The sequence below is a fragment of the Podarcis bocagei genome (genome assembly GCF_964188305.1).
Source record: "Podarcis bocagei genome assembly, chromosome: 3".
NCBI classification, from domain to species: Eukaryota; Metazoa; Chordata; class Lepidosauria; order Squamata; family Lacertidae; genus Podarcis; species Podarcis bocagei.
The window spans coordinates 38,999,360-39,013,305 of record NC_138127.1 but is presented as its reverse complement, the minus strand read 5'-3'; the positions used below and the strand labels follow the sequence as shown (position 1 = coordinate 39,013,305).

At 45.4% G+C, this 13,946-nt stretch overlaps 2 protein-coding genes across 8 annotated transcripts in view; one reads left to right on the top strand and one right to left on the bottom strand.

Moving 5' to 3' along the window:
• Positions 1-13,946, bottom strand: part of LOC308583081 (uncharacterized protein) — a 145,734-nt gene that overhangs the window by 17,727 nt on the left and 114,061 nt on the right. The window lies entirely within an intron of this gene.
• Positions 1-13,946, top strand: part of HS3ST5 (heparan sulfate-glucosamine 3-sulfotransferase 5) — a 148,713-nt gene that overhangs the window by 43,390 nt on the left and 91,377 nt on the right. Inside the window, exon 1 of one of the 7 annotated variants that reach the window (XM_081186742.1) lies at positions 4,929-5,378. The exons of the other annotated variants lie outside the window; for them this stretch is intronic. The gene's annotated coding sequence lies outside the window, so the exon portion shown is untranslated. Of the gene's footprint in view, positions 1-4,928; positions 5,379-13,946 lie in introns of those variants that run through there. 7 annotated transcript variants of the gene reach the window in all.

Here is a 13,946-nt window from a genome sequence, read left to right as displayed (position 1 = left end):
CCTCCAAACCACCTTGAACCAATGCCTTAAATTATTTTGAGTCCAGGGAGAGCTGCCATCAACTCAATCCAAGCCCTCTTGCATGCAGGAATGCAAACTTATGCTGGAGGAAGACAGCAAACATTCTCGCCCAGCTGTACCACCAGCACTGCGGGAGGACCTGCACAGGTCACACTCGACCGCACCAAAGGAAGGATCTCCTCCCAAAGCATTCCCCATCTGGACATCCAGTATATGTTCACATGGGCAGGAAGACTGAGATGGCGCCCGAGTCCAAACTCGTCAACATGCTTGCCAGCCTAGTGTACAATGCTGTGGCTCAAATGTGCACAGCTGCTCCTATGAAAAAAGGAAATAACAGACAAGCATCAGCACAGACATCATTGTGACACTTCCTGATATAACCCTTGTCAGCGTCAGACTTCCAATGACCCATATTCACAATCCTGTCTACTGACAGGCCCCCAGTGTGCAGCCTTTGCAGCAGCACCTAATCGTAAGGAATGAGGAGTGTTCAGCGGTAAGCAAGCCGCAGGCTGTAATAACTGGTGCACGATGTAAGCACATTGATGCCGGGCTAACGGGAACCCATTTTCATGCACTAGGAGCGGGCCAGCCCCCAGGGAATAAAAAGCCAAATATTCTGTTATCCATAACAAGGCAAGGGCCCTCCTCACCTGTGGTGGGAAGCCTGATTGTGGCACTCCTGCCCACTAAGTCTGTTTTTGAGTTACCAACTCTAATGACAAGCTCCAAAGGATAAGGAAAAGTCCTGAAGCAACAAGCCTCCAGACTCTCAGCCCCGTGCTGGCTCCAACAACCATTTCCCCAACCCTCAGTGCGAAAATGCAATGGACTACTGAAAGGAGTCTCACCTTGATCTTTAACCCGCAGACAAGTTTTAACTTGTTGCAGATACTGCATAGGTAAAAATTGACCGACTTCCTGCCCACTGTCCTATGAGGTTGGAGCCTATTCCAACCTTCCAAGGCCCTGCGCACTGCAAACTTTATACAAGGGTCTCTGAAAAATAAAGCTTCAATGTAACAGACATTGCAGCGGACTGAATTCGGATAGTTATAACCGCATGCCCAATCTGCAGCAGGTGGACCAAATACTGCAGGATCTGCTCAGAGGATGGGGGCCAATTCTTCTGAATGGCCGAGAACTGCCAGCTTAAGGCTAAGAAATCCATCCAGGCCTTCCCATAAGAGGTAAAAGCAGAAGGGGAAATGGAAGCTGCCGCTCTCTGAAATTACTAATTGTTGTCAAAATGCCACAGGTCTGGAAAAGTCTGGCAATAGCTGAGTCTGGAGCCCAGGATCTGAAGCGCTTCATCTGAAAATCGGATAGTGTCAGCGTAATTTGGAGAGTAGAAAGCACAATATTAAACCTTAAGTGGCGCAGCTCGAAAGCATGAGCGGAGGGGCAGAGACTGTGCTACAGCATGAGGACTGTTTTGCCAAGACGCTCACCACTACCTGGTTATCAGACCAAAAGCAGATCCGATGGTCACTGAACTCCTCGGGCCACGTGAACTGCTACTACAATGGGGAAAACTCAAGAAAAGTTATGTCACATGATTGCCTCACCACACCAGGCTTGAGGCCATAGCTTTGCACACCAGCAGCCCTTGAAATAAAAACCAAAGGGCAAAGATCCAGCAGCACCAGCATGAACCTGAAAATCCCTGAGCGGGTTCAAGGTATCCTGCCATGGCGAACTACTATTGCATACATTCAGGAATTGCTACCATCGCCTGATATCTGCCTTCACCACACTTGGTAGGCATACACAAAGGTAAGGGGACCTCTGTCAGCATCGCCCTTGAGCCAGTGCCACCAACTGGACTCATCCACTTCAGCCCCAACTGGGCTAGGCGAGCTGGGTAGCACTTCCAGAGACCACCTTCTGCACAGGAACAGGTCAAAGTGCTGTGGACTCACAGCTTAGAGTTGCGAGCACCGGATTCACTCCAACAAAAGACAGTCATCGCACAGCAGAGTCTAGCAGAGTATATAAACAACTCGGAGAGCAGCTCTGTAGAATATCTTCTTTATTCTATCTACAACTATACAAACTATATACAGAGCTTAATAGGTCTAAGTATAAATAAACGCTGCACTGCAATGAGTGTCTGCAGCTGCCCTTAGCAGCAACCTTATCTCTACACATGATCTCTAACACTCAGTCTCTCTCCCTCTCCGACACTCACTGACTGACTGACTGACTGACTGACTTGGTGCTGGAGCAGAATAAGTAGAGACCAGAACACGCCTCCTCCTCTCTGGAGAATCAGCAGACTCCTCAGGAGATTCTTGGATATGGGAGGGGTGAAATCTAGGCAGCCTGGCCTAGTGGGAAGATTAGTTACGTGACCCAGCAAGATCGGATCTGGTGAAGCATCACTTGCTACAGAGGAAGTATTACAAAATAACTTCCTTCAAGGCAGACAGCTTCTCCATAGCCAAGTGGTATGTTTTAGCAACGATATCCAACTGGATCCCTAAATAAAATGGGAATATGGGCAAAAGGTATTGAGCTATTGCTTGCCAGCTTCCAGCCCCCGCTTGGGCAGGGGGCATCTTGTGCAGCCATCATGATATGTAAATTTACAGGGCCGCGCTGGCCAGAACCCCTAAAGAAGTCCCGACAAAGCTGCCGCCGAGCCAGCTTCCTTTTCAGACACACACTCTGTGCAATGCAAAAAACACACTCCGTGCAGTGCACACACTCTCCATGCAATGCAATTACACACTCCGTGCAATGCCAAAAGCACGCTCTGTGCAATGCAACTACACACTCCGTGCAATGCACACACAAACCCTCCGTGCAATGCAACTACACACCCCTGCAACTACACTCCATGCAATGCAACTACACACTCCGTGCACTGCACACCCTCTGTTCAATGCAACTACATACTCCGTGCAATGCACACACACTCCGTGCAATGCAAAAAAAACAACAACACACTCTGTGCAATACGACTAGACCCTCCATGCAATGCACACACACTCCATGCAATGCAGCTACACACTCCATGCAATGCACACACCCTTCATGCAATGCAACTACACTCCATGCAATGCAACTACACACTCCGTGCACTGCACACCCTCTGTTCAATGCAACAACAAACTCCGTGCAATGCAACTACACACTCCGTGCAATGCAACTACACACTCCGTGCAATGCACACATACCCTCCATGCAATGCACACACCCTCCGTGCAATGCAACTGCAAATCTCCTAGCAATGCAATGCAAATGCAGCCCGTGCAGCGCCGTGCTCTGCAACGCACAGAGCAAACTGCAATGCGGGCACGCAAAGGTGCTTTCTCCCAGTTGCATATTGCAAACATGGCACCCGTTACATCCCTCGCAGTGAGGTAACCACCAAAAGGACTTAAGTGTCCAGGTAGAGCAATGGGGGAGCATGCAGCTGTCCCATACAGGGACCAATCCTGCAACCTAGGCATTACCGGCACTATCCGCTGACCCAGTGAAACCAATGCTTCATGGACCACATGGGGACACTATTGAGGCCGGAAACGCTTCCAGGCCATCGAATTCTAGGGCAAAGCCCTAGGATCACCTGCTAGGCCAGGCATAAATGTTTCCAGTGAAATAGCAGAGTTGAGGTAGCCCACAGCTTGTCCAGGTACCCCTGCTTGCCCTTTTAGAGGGAAGCACCCCTTCAAGAAACCCAAAGTTCTTTTATCACAAATGGGCCGAACTACCCAGCAACAGAATAGCTCAAAAGGAGCAGTTTGTTTTGTTTTGTTATAACAATGGCTAAGAGGGGTATATGAACCCTGTCTCCCAGGTCCTAGTCCTACACTTTAGCCACTAAGTCACGATGGCGCATCTCTAAAATGGCAGTCGCCACTATCAGGGCAAAACAAACTTAAAGAAAATAAACTTGTTCAGAAACAGCATACTTCAAGAGCATATACAGAGTGCTCATAGTCCTTGGAGGCACAGGGAGCCATAAAGCCAACCTTCAGGGATACTATAAATGAAAGTGATACCAGCTAAGCTGGGAACAGCCCTGACTAGCCCCACAATTTCAACAAGAGAAATGGGGGAAACCTTTTTGCGAAAGAAAGCCCCTAACGGGGGCTCTCTCCCTATTGGGAAAGGCAAGCCACAGATACAGGGAGAATCTTCCTACAGGGCAGGGTAAGGGGTGGGGTGGGAAATTGAACAGGAAAAAGGGGGGAATTAAATTATTTAAGGGACTAGAGAGGATTAAAAAGAAGGGGAAAATAAAGAAATAAAGAAATGTAACCAGACAATGAGAAGATTGTCCAAGTGCTCCATGTGATCCGGTTCAAAACGGCCAAGAGGACGTTCCCTCGTCTGGCCCCTGTATTTATAGCCTCTGGCCCCTCCTTCAAATTGCCAAATTAGAACTCCCCAGCAACCCAATTAACCCTTTAGTGCTTGGGTTGCTAACAATTTGCCGAGTCACTGTAGGGTGGCCTGTTTCCCCAACCGCAACACGTGCTCTCTGTTAGGGAGAACACGCTCTCTTGCTTCCTGACTCGTCGGGAATATTTGACGCTACGGAGTAACACAGAGACAGAGGAGGGGGCGGGGACTTTCGCTCCATTGCTTTTCACTGCTGTCAATCGAGAGGGACCGGTATACAGTAGGTATAAGTCCCTGGTGCCCCGCACCCCTTGCACCCCAGGGTAAAGACCGCCTTGTATGTCACTATCTGAGTTGAAATGGGAATGTGCCGCCCCCTGTCTCCCCTGTGCCCCGCCCCCTCCAGTTCTGCCATGTACTAGAACTCTGGGAGCATTCCGTGAGGCATTCCCCTTCATTGGGGAAGAAGTGGAAGTGTTCCATTGTGCAGTGGAAGTGGTGGTGGAGCAGAGAACAACGCGTTCCCATTTTGCTTCAGGGAGTGTTTTGGAAGACAGTGTTAGCGGTAGGGTGGCCTGAGATGAGTGCTTCACCCTGCCACACTAGTTAGCCAGCTTTGCTCACAGTTCTATCTTCTGCTGGCTTTTCTCTGTTATATTTCCTGAGTGTACAGTAACAAACAGTACCTATTACTAGAGAAGAAATTAGAAAATAACACAGTTTTCATCCCTCTCTGGGAATAATTGGGACTATCTCCAATAGCCCGTAGAATGCTGATCTTACACCACCTTAGATTTTTGCCCACCTTGTACAGTTTTGCCTGGTTTGACTGTAAATGGCTTTTTAGAGTCTTAGGCAGAGTTCTTACCCATCACCTCGTCCTTTGGTTTGTTTGTTTTATTGGAGATGCCGAAGATTGAACCTGCAATCTTGGACATGCAACACGTGTTATAGCACTTAACTAGATGCCTCAAGAATTTGGGTTTGACTGTTTCTTTATGGTGAGTTCACATGGTACGATTTGTCCTTTTCATTTACCTATTGAGAGCCATCCATTATTTTTTTCAGTGCACACTCTAAAATTAACCTTTTTATTACTGGAAGGCTGGTGTTAATACCTTAAACGTCCTAGAAATTTTGATTCAGCATACAGCCTGCCTGACATTTTCCACTTCAGAAGACCTCAGGTCAATGTGTTGTGGCAAAGCATATAGCTCTAGTGGCATTTCATGGCCTTCAAATAGTTCATGTCATTTAAACATTTCATGACATAAATGTTAATTTTTCAGTGTGATCATTTCTGAGGCATGGCATATAATTGAGATGCTGCTTTGGCATAGCATAGTTTATTAATACCTAATCAGAAGATAGAAGTATTTTGGTGCAGAAATTTGAAACAGGTTCTGTATTTTACAGCCTAACATAGGTTGATAATGGCTCAAAAGTATTTTCACTTGGGATTTTTATTGTTCTTCCAACAGGAATAAATCTAGCTCTCCCCTCCTGCTAGCAGTACATTTCTCATAGTTTGATAATCCAGTCTTACTGAGCTCTGTATCCCTTTCCTCCCATGTGAATGGCACACAAATTTGTGACTCTAGTCGGCCCATCAAAGTGCAGAGCTATGGATTGCATTGTATTTTTGCATCTAGGTTCTTTGCCAGAAGGCGGACAAAAATTAGAAACCTTTCATACATTACTTCAGGCAAGACTAGATTTGCCAGGAGGACTTTGCACTACAACAATCTTCATCTAATCACAGTTTCCTAACAAGGGTACAGTACTTGTATGATAAACACAATTGCTGCAATTCACCTGTTATAATCTTAGGTGTGCATTTCAAGCATTGTATGGATACATTTAAACTTGTAAATATGTGAAGTGGTCCTTATTGTCTAGCATGCCATTCACATGAGTGGTGATCTCTGCTGCATTTCCTATATTTTCTCCATGAGCGTTTGTTTTCTGCATCCTTTTTTCATATAGGTATGAATATTACTGCACATTATAACATGTTCAGTGTATCTTAACAACTGGCCGTTTAGCTATATAGTAACTGAATACCTGATAGGAAGGCTGAGTTTTGATAGCACAAGGAGGCACTTGCACTCCAATCATAACATTGGTTAAGCTTGTTTTGCGTGGACAGGCGGTGTCCCCAGATCCTGCACGGTCCCCCCGTCATGTGGAATAACGACTCAAGACAACGTGCTATGGGATTAAATTGGCCACAACTTTATTAAGTTTCAAATGTGGGTAGACCTTGGCTCAGGCATTGGGCGTTCTCCCTCCCCGGTCCCCAGCCGGGGACCTAGGGAGCATCAGGGTTATCCAGTGTGTGGGGGAGGGATGGGCCGGCTCTGGAGAACATATGTTCAAGCAGAGATGGCCGCCCCCGTAATGCCGCCGCCGCAGGAGAGAGCAATGACGACCTTTCAGTGTACGGCCAAAGCCGCCCTTCAGAAAACCCCTTTAACGGGGAACCCAGGTATCGCCGCCGCAAGAGGAAGATGGACAAAAGGATTCCGCCCAAGGCCTGATACCACCAAAGTTGTGACGTTTTGCTACGGGAAAGGCGAAACCTGCCAATGCAGGGAAATTCCTTTCCGGCCCTTTAACAGCGACCTTAACGTAGCAGCGCCCGCATACCTGTGAAGAAAAGTTAACCTGCAAAACCTGTGAAGAAAAGTTAACCTGCAAAATAAGACATTAACTGAGGGTGGGTAGGGTGGGAGAAGCTCTGGAGCCAAGTGAGGATTCCTAGGTAAGATCCTCCCTCTATTGTGTAGGCAGGTAATCCCTCCCCTACCTGGCCTGGTCTCCTTGGCAACGCTTCCCCCAGGTGGGATTGGACAACTGACTGAGGTAGGCGGAGACCTCCAGGTATCCCACCTGAGGGAAGGCAAAGCCAAGCTTATGCTGTTGGAGCCGCTCCAGATCTAGGGGCTGCACGCGTCCATGCAAAGGGCACCCCCCATTTTAAGCGGGGAGCGGTCATTGCGTGGACAGGCGGAGTCCCCAGATCCTGCACGGTCCCCCCGTCATGTGGAATAACGACTCAAGACAACGTGCTATGGGATTAAATTGGCCACAACTTTATTAAGTTTCAAATGTGGGTAGACCTTGGCTCAGGCATTGGGCGTTCTCCCTCCCCGGTCCCCAGCCGGGGACCTAGGGAGCATCAGGGTTATCCAGTGTGTGGGGGAGGGATGGGCCGGCTCTGGAGAACATATGTTCAAGCAGAGATGGCCGCCCCCGTAACACAGCCGCCGCAGGAGAGAGCAATGACGACCTTTCGGTGTACGGCCAAAGCCTCCCTTCAGAAAACCCCTTTAACGGGGAACCCTGGTATCGCCGCCGCAAGAGGAAGATGGACAAAAGGATTCCACCCAAGGCCTGATACCGCCACCCGAGACCGCAAAGATTGCGCAATTGCTGCAATTCACCTGTTATAATCTTAGGTGTGCATTTCAAGCATTGTATGGATACATTTAAACTTGTAAATATGTGAAGTGGTCCTTATTGTCTAGCATGCCATTCACATGAGTGGTGATCTCTGCTGCATTTCCTATATTTTCTCCATGAGCGTTTGTTTTCTGCATCCTTTTTCATATATGTATGAATATTACTGCACATTATAACATGTTCAGTGTATCTTAACAACTGGCCGTTTAGCTATATAGTGACTGAATACCTGATAGGAAGGCTGAGTTTTGAAAGCACAAGGAGGCACTTGCACTCCAATCATAACATTGGTTAAGCTTGTTTTCACTGCAGTAGATGCCAATTAAATTACTGATTTTCATAATTATAATTCAGCATGGTAAGAGTCGATAATGAATGTTGTCACACTCAAGCTAAGTTATTACTGTATAGGAGCTCAGGTCTTCCTTCTGTTGATGTTCTAATCCAAGAGTTTGCAAACAACACATTATTCATTTTTTTAAATGTGGATTTCAGCAGTTTACAATGATATAAATTCTACCACATGTTGAATTGTTTATAGATTGAATAAGCTAAGCAATGCTGAAATGTGTCAGTATTTTGGTAAAATCACACATTATCTCTAGTAAAAACTCTTTCATTTGAGGAATCTATATTACTGCCCCGAAGAGACTGGAGGCACAGCAGTGTTTTAGGCTGCTCAGCCTCCTTGCCTTACAGCTGATGCATGGGGTAGTACAACAGCTACTTTCTTGCATGTTCTCCAGCCTCTAGCTAGCCCCAAAGCTTCAATTCAAGATATTTTGGTCTGGATTGGAGAGTGTGGGAGAGAGTGCTGGAAAACAGGGGGGAAATAGCATTTAGAGGCATTCTAGAGGGTGCTCCCCACTTATGTGATTTTCGCTTATATGTGCAGGGCTCTGGAACGTTATCCCCGCATAAGTAGGGGGGCACCTGTAGGTTCTCCATAGGAAATGGCAATTTTGTAGAGCACTTTTGGACTTCGATTGTGCCACATGGCCTGCAAGCACTTCCCATAGCCTGCTACTAAAAGCATATCTTAACCTTTGCTGACTAAATTGACACTGCTGTTCAGGTCTTGAAAATAGTATGTTTGTTTATTTGTTTCTGTTTCTAAAAGTATGTACCATATTTTTCACTCTATAAGACACACTTTTCCCCTCCTAAAAAGTAAGGGGAAATGTGTGTGTGTCTTATGGAGCGAATGCAGGCTCCATGGCTTCAGCGAAAGAAACCCGAAGCCTCCGGTGCGCACCGACCCCTCTCGTTCTCCTGGCTTCAGGGATAGCCACCAGAAGCCTCCGGAGCGCAGCGGGAGCTCCTGCTGCACTCCAGAGGCTTCGCGTTGCTTTCTTACATGTCCTCCAGCCTCCAGCTGGCCCAAAAGCTTCAACTCAATATATTTTGGTCTGGATTGGAGAGATCGTGGGAGAGTGCTGGAAAACAGGGGGGAAATAGCATAGAAAGAAAATAGAAAGAAGCCCCTCTCGCTTTCCTGGCTTCAGGGATAGCTGCCGGAAGCCTCCGGAGCACAGCGGGACGTCCTGCTGCACTCCTCCCGCTTCGCGTTGCTTTCACTGAAGCCTGGAGAGCGAGAGGGGTCGGTGCGGACCAACCCCTCTCATTCTCCTGGCTTCAGGGATAGCCGCTGGAAGCCAGGAGAGCAAGAGGGATCGGTCCACACCGATCCCTCTCGCTTTCCTGGTTTCGCTTCGCTGGAGAGGTGCTGCGCAGCTTTCCCTCTCTGCGCAGCGCCCCCTTCAGCGAAGCGGGAGGAGAAATAGAAGGGGCTCCGTTTCTCCTGCCGCTTCGCTGAAGGGGCGCTGCGCAGAGAGAGAGAGAATATTTTTTTTCTTGTTCTCCTCCTCTAAAACTAGGTATGTCTTATGGTCGGGTTTGTCTTATAGAGCGAAAAATACTGCCCACTCATATATCAAAGCAGTGCACAAGATATAATATTGTAAAGCAATACAAAATAATTGCAAGAATGACTGCCTCATCTAAAAAAAGTGTGGGGGGATTAAACAACTGAATAATAGACTTGTTGGCATGTTGTTGTTATATTCCTCCAATCTGAGCTAGATATTCTGGCTGGACGAGAATTTAATTGAATGTTTCCCACTTCCCTTGTCCTTGGAGGTTCGTGTGCTTCTAAAAATAAGTTTCTGATGGTTGGGAACCCTCTGGAGCTGGAAGAGGAAATCAGCAGGGGGCTTGCCCAAGCTGAGGTGTGTTTCTGCTCATATAAGAGCACCTTGGAATCCAAGCCATCCATTTTAAAAGCCATTTGCTTTATTTTTATTTGTGCCTGAAGAAAAGCTCTGTAAATCTAAATCCCCTAAGCATTTTATTTAGGAACAAAGATCATACACAGGGATGATTTTGTCTTTTCCATTCTGAAAGTATGACAGTTAAATATTCTTGTCAGTTGCTCGAAGGATTAAAAATCTTATTAAAGCATCTGAAAGGGTGTTTTTTCTCCCTTTTTTGCTGGTTTCCATCTCTGCCTTTCTCTCATTATTGGTTCTTTCTTTATAAATATTCATACTTTATCTAGAACTAATCGGTACTATGTTCTCAAATTAGCTGAGATGTTTGCCTTGGTGTACAGCCAATTAGCAGGAATCCAGGGATGTTATTCATTGACAGCTGGAAAGAGATCTCTAACAGCAGCATAAGGGGCTCCAGTATTACATAGTATTGGTGCATTAAGATTACATATTAGGATTTTAAACAGCATTCTGTCTACTGTTTTTAATTAGCAGTGTTTACTAGAAGAACATTGCAAAAAATGTATTCTTAAAACAACAGATAAAGGCAGATGTAACAGCTGTAATAGACTTTTGCTCTCCGGGACTACAGTCTGAAAATAGTGGCTTTGCACATTTGCAGCAGAAGCAAACTGTAAATGCCACAAAAGGCCACTTTACAGCTCCCTAGAAGTTGTTTTACTCCTCTGTGGAGAATGTCAGAGAATCAACCATCTGGCCTGAAGATAGGCACTCCTCCTCCACTCTGTAGTCTCACTCCTGGCATACTCCCTGTGCCACTGTATCTGTGAACAGCTGTGGATGGTGGCATCTGGTTCTTTAGGTTCACAGGTAGTTGCTTGTGGGAGTCTTGGCCAAGACCGTCTTTACTGAGGGTGCAAGGGGTGCAGGCCACCACGGCGCCGAATTCTGGGGGGCGCCAGGCACCCGCCGCTGAGGCCGCCTAAGCTCTTAACTATCTATCTGTTATGAAATAATAAATAATTTTCATCAAGCTAGAAAAACAAAATACATATATACCTAGTTATTACCAAAATATATACCTACTGTTTCACTAAAGGACTTTCAACTTTGTGTGCTTATTTACCAAAGATGTGATGCGCCAGCAGCGGAGCTTGTCATTCACTTTGGCGCATTTTAATTTCATCACTTACAGTTCAAATTCGTTTAGAGAAATCGTTAAAAAATAGTGTTTATTTTCACTAATTGTTGGCATTTTCTTTGACTAACTCCTTAGTACTTAGGGCTCTACTACACATGCGTTTCAGCATGCGGTTTTAGTTTTCCATTTCCACAAAAACGCACCTAGAGCACACACTATGAATTCCGTGAGCTGCATTTTTTCTTCATTTTACGATGAATGCTAAGCGAGAAACACATTTCTTTTTCCTCCCTTCTTTGGTAAACAGGAGATAAGGCGTAAGCGTAGTGTCTGACATAAGCATAATAAAAGTTAATTTGTGGGCGCTGGGTGGATCTTTGCACCCCGGCGGTGCATATGCTAAAGACGGCCCTGGTCTTGACAGTGACCATACAGGACCTGCTGGTCTAGGAGGAACTTCTGAGGAATCCTGTCTGACAGCCTAAGGCAGAGTGGTTCACTGATCACCAGCAGCTGGCCTAGAGAGACTTGAACATGACCTGACTCCTTAGCTGGTGCCTCTGCAGCCTCCATGCTTGCTCTGTTAGCACATGCTCTGCTATCAGGAGTGTTCCATGGGCATTGCTCTCCAAGTTACATTGTGCTTTTCTGTAGGACTGCTATGATGGATTTCCAGATCATAGCATTTCCTGATAATAGGCCCATATTCTTCATGATGATAGGAACTAAGCAAAATGGCATTCATTTCTTTGGTACTTATCTGCTTTCAGAAAATATGGATGCTTCGGCAAAGAATGAATAATCAGAGTAGATAAAGTTGTAAATATTTATGTTTCTGGAAGCATCGTGAGAAGAGGAGGGGAGTGCTTATCTCATGACTCGATTAGATTTCAATAATCTTTTCAGAAAACTTTGTGGTTGCCTCAGTTCCAAAAAAATTCATTAAATGCCATAATAAAATCCTAAAATGAACAAATCCCAAACCATTATTCCATTGAGATTGTAGATAAAAAAAGAATGTGAAGATACAATGTTTGCCATGTTGTGTAATAGAATAAAGGTGTGCAGAACATATTTCTGAAAGTTGCATTAATACGACCTCAAAACGCCCTTTGAGAATCTACTTTGAGCAAAAACACCTTGGTTAGAGTATTAAAACCCTTCAATAACATTTATCATTTGTCATTTGTGCAAGTCATACAACTTTGCTTCATTGCTGTTACAGATCCCACTTGAAAAATGTCTGTACTTTATAGCTTTATATATTACAGGATTACTTTTTTGCTGTGAAGTTTTTTTTAGAAAAAAATCATTTATTTAATATTTACAGTCTTGATAATAATTTCAAAACAATTGTACATGCTGGTTTGGTGTGACTTCCTGTACTGTTACTAAGAGACCATGCAGACCAGCCTTTCTCTGCCTGGATGGCAACTTCCATCAGCCCCAGCCAGCATAGTCAGTGGTTAGAGCAGACCTTTCCAAACTTTCCATGTTGGTGATGCACTTTTTAGACATGCATCATTTCACGACACAGTAGTTCAGTTTTATTAGCAAACCGGAGGTTCGACTAGCCCCTTTCCAGCCCTGGGAGGAGTGTGGGGAGCGTTCATGCAAGACACCTACACACTGCAGCCGACACACTAATGTGTCATGACACACAGTTTGGAAAGCTCTGGGTTAGAGGATGGTGGGTACTGCAGTCCAACAACGGTTGGGGGACACCATTTTGGCTGCTGCTCATCTAACTGTAGTCCAACAGCAGTTGCAGCAGCCACCATCGTCTAGAGAGATTCCCTTGAGTATGTTCACTGGGAGACTAGCCAATGCTATAGCCTCAAATGCTGAAACACTGCATGAGAGGGTTCAAGTAGATGCTCTTCTTGTATAAAGTGGCAGAACCCTTGCTCTCATTGGCTCCCACTAGTGGCAGTAGAAGCATGGTAGATAATGGATTCAATCTTAAGGTAAGTTAATTTAAGGAAGTTTAAGAAAATAGAGTTTCCTGCTCCCTCCTCCCCTGCAGCCGCTTGCATTCCCCTAAAAGTCTCTCTGGAGAGATGGGAAGCACTCATTAACATTGTGGAGTGGGGCACGGAGGGCTGCTGAGCAGTAAAATTAAATCCGTGTGTATCGGAGGCAGGAAAGTTCAGCTGAAATCAAGTCTGGCTTCCTTCCTTTATTTATTTTTAACTGTGTTCTCTTGAGAACAAATGTATGCCTTGAAAACATACATGCTTTAACTACTTCATACACATTCCAAGTCAGTAAATAGTAGTGAACATATAGATGTTTTCCTAATGCTACTGATGTTCATTCCTTTCGTCTGCTTAGTGATGAAGGATAGAAATCTCCCAAGCCAAGCACTGGAAATGTTGTGGTGCTTGGGATGCAGAATTATGGGTAGAACCTTTCATATCAAGGCTGACACCATCACTTTTATTGAACAACACTGCATCTCAGTTTAAATGAAGGTTTATTTATTTGTATGCTGTGAGCTAAATATACTCTCAAGGGGAGGAAGAAGTGGAAGCTTTTATTTTAAATTCAGTCTACTTTCCACTTATCAGCTTAGCTTCCCTCTCAAATACTGAGTTCAAGATTTCACTGGGAGGAAACATTTTAAAAAGCTTCTTTCCTAAAGCATAGATAATCTTTTCTATATAATGGCAGTCTTTTCAGAAGACAGGATAATGAATGCACAGGGCAAAGTGCATGTCCTTTAAAAAAAT